Source organism: Chenopodium album, chromosome 6 (genome assembly GCF_948465745.1).
Source record: "Chenopodium album chromosome 6, dcCheAlbu1.1, whole genome shotgun sequence".
Taxonomy (NCBI): domain Eukaryota; kingdom Viridiplantae; phylum Streptophyta; class Magnoliopsida; order Caryophyllales; family Amaranthaceae; genus Chenopodium; species Chenopodium album.
Genome location: NC_137839.1, coordinates 41,537,663 through 41,540,310, shown reverse-complemented (window position 1 = coordinate 41,540,310; position 2,648 = coordinate 41,537,663). Strand labels below are relative to the sequence as shown.

Below are 2,648 nucleotides of genomic sequence, written 5' to 3'. Positions count from 1 at the left end.
TACACTATGCAGTGAAAGCTACTGTCTCTACCTCACTAATAGACCTTTTTCTCGTCAATATTTCTTTCATAAATTTTGCATACGAGGGGATTTGAGTGATCAATTCAGTAAAGGGAACTGTTACCTTCAAATCTTTTACCACCTCTAGGAACTTACCAAACTGCTTATCCAAGTTTGTCTTCAATTGACGATTGGGGAAAGGAAGTTTGATAATTGGCTTTGTAGCATTATTATTCTTGTCTGGAGTAGCCACCTTCTCTGGAGTTGTAACCTGCAATGTAGAATTAGACATGTTAGTATTATCCTTTAGCCTTGCAGGGCTATCAACTACATTGTTTGGTTTAACGGAATCAAGATTAGCATTATTTAATAAAACAGGTTCATCAACTCTGGGCATAGAGGGCCCTTCATAGTTTGAACCACTCCTTAGAGTAATTGCAAGTGCTTGATCCGTAGGCCTAGTCGGCTGTGCCGGCAGAGCTCCCTGTTGGCAGGCTTGTAGAGTAGCGGAGAGTTGCGTAATTTGATTATCCATAATTTTATTATGCGCTAGAATTTAATCAATTGTCGCATCTCTGCTCTCCATGTGCTTTTGCATATTAACCAACATTGCTCTAATTTCCGCCAGAGAAGGGTCAGAAGATGAGGGGGTTTGTTGTGGTTGGTTCTTCTGGCTAGCATTGGGATGATAATATTTCTGCTGCTGTGGCGCCTGTGGTTCTTGTGGTGGTGGATTTTGAACATTAGTGCTCCGGTAGGAAAGGTACGGATGATTCCGATACCTAGGATTGTAGGTGTTGGAGTATGGGTTATTCTGCCTATAAGCTTGGAAGGCATTAACTTTCTCCACGGAACTCTTGCAATCTTGCTCCCAATGACCTATAATACCACAGTTTTCACAGAAAGCCTCATTAGAATTATTATTAATTGCAGAAACATTAGCTACATTAGCAGTGCTCAGATTATCTAATTTTTTGCAAATAGAGGTTAGTTGAGCTTGCAAAAAGGATACAGAGTCGACACTATGCTTCCCCTTGTTAGCAAATCCTCTAGGATTCCCATATTGGGAATTGTGTATCGCCATATCTTCAATAACCTGACCTGCATCATCAACATTAAGATTCATAAATCTCCCACTAGCCGCAGAGTCTAAAATTATTCTAGAGGAATTTCCAATGCGGTTATAAAAGGCTTGGATTAACTGCCATTGCGCTAAATTATGGTGAGGGCATTCTCTTTGTAAGTCCTTGAACCTCTCCCAAGCCTCATATAAAGATTCATCGGCTTCTTGGGCAAAGTTCTGAATCGCACTCCGTAGTACTGCTGTTCTCTCTGCAGGATAATACTTGTTATATAAATTCAAAACAAGAGTTTCCCGGTCAGTTATACCAAGTGTAGTTCTATTTAAGCCATTAAACCACAATTTAGCTTTTCCAGTTAAAGAGAAGGGAAAGAGAATCTCCCTTATTTGGTCTTGAGTGACCCCGGCTTGCCTGATGGTGTTGCAATATTGACAATAGTCGGCAATGTGAAGATTCGGGTCTTCACCCTTGGCTCCACTGAATTGCTTCCTCTCTATCATCGTTATAAATTGAGGTTTAATTTCAAATTGAACCCCATCAAGAGCCGGAGTAGGGGTGAGATGTGGAAAATCCGTAAGCTTTGGTTGTGAATAATCACTAAGCTTCTTTGGAGCCGTCATCTCTGATTCTGCGTCTGATTATGTCTCTGAATCGCTAGAACCAGTTGGAGGATTTCCGTGAATATTGTTATTATCACCAGAATCCGCCAGGATTTGCTTGTAGAGATTTTTCTGTCTATGAAAGGAACGTTCGATCTCAGGATCGAATGGGATGTAACCTGATCTGGAACACCTGGGCATAAACAAAAACTAGAAGCAAATATGAGATTTGTGTCATAGAACTAACGCTCTCTGAGACAAAAAAGGAAATAATCTAGACTACAAAACAATCAGAAATAAAAATAAAACCGTTTCCCCGGCAACAACGCCAAATTTTGACAGGGTAAAGTCGTATCCCCTAATAAAAAATAATACATAAATCCTCTAACTAAAGTAGATAGGGAAGTAGGGTCGATCTCCACAGGGAAACAAGTCTTTTTACTCCTAATTAATTATTATAATCTAAATTATCTAAGTAACCAATATTTATATTCGAATAAGAAACTAAACTACTAAGAATGAGAATAGGGAGAAAACAATATATGAAAGGATCTAGGGTATAGGTTCACCAATAAATAATACTCCAGGGTAAAACATAGTAATCAATCATTGACATTGCATAAATAACATGATTAATAGGCTCTCGCAATTTATTAATCAAGATAGATCTAACAGGCTCTTGCAATTTATTAGATCTAAGTTCTTATTGAAAATAGCCTTTAATATCAAATTAACATCTGCTCGATTCATCAATTTAATATTGCTTTACTTTTACAAGCCGCAATTGTAAAACGTTAAAACAATTCAATAAGAAATTATCATGCAATACCAATAATCAATAATAGTCAATCATCAATGCATCAATTAACCAGATTGTAAAGGGCTTTCGCTACGTATTACAATCACACAATTAATTTACCGGTATTAAATCTCATCTCTCGAATCTCGACTTAACCATTTATAAATT

The 2,648-nt window shown here is 37.7% G+C and overlaps 1 non-coding gene across 1 annotated transcript; it reads left to right on the top strand.

Annotated features, from left to right (window-relative positions):
- The first annotated feature begins 1,214 nt into the window (after positions 1-1,214).
- On the top strand, positions 1,215-1,321 carry LOC145637426 (small nucleolar RNA R71). The gene has a single exon (XR_014114212.1). It is a non-coding gene; the product is annotated as a small nucleolar RNA R71 (small nucleolar RNA).
- Positions 1,322-2,648: the final 1,327 nt, after the last annotated feature.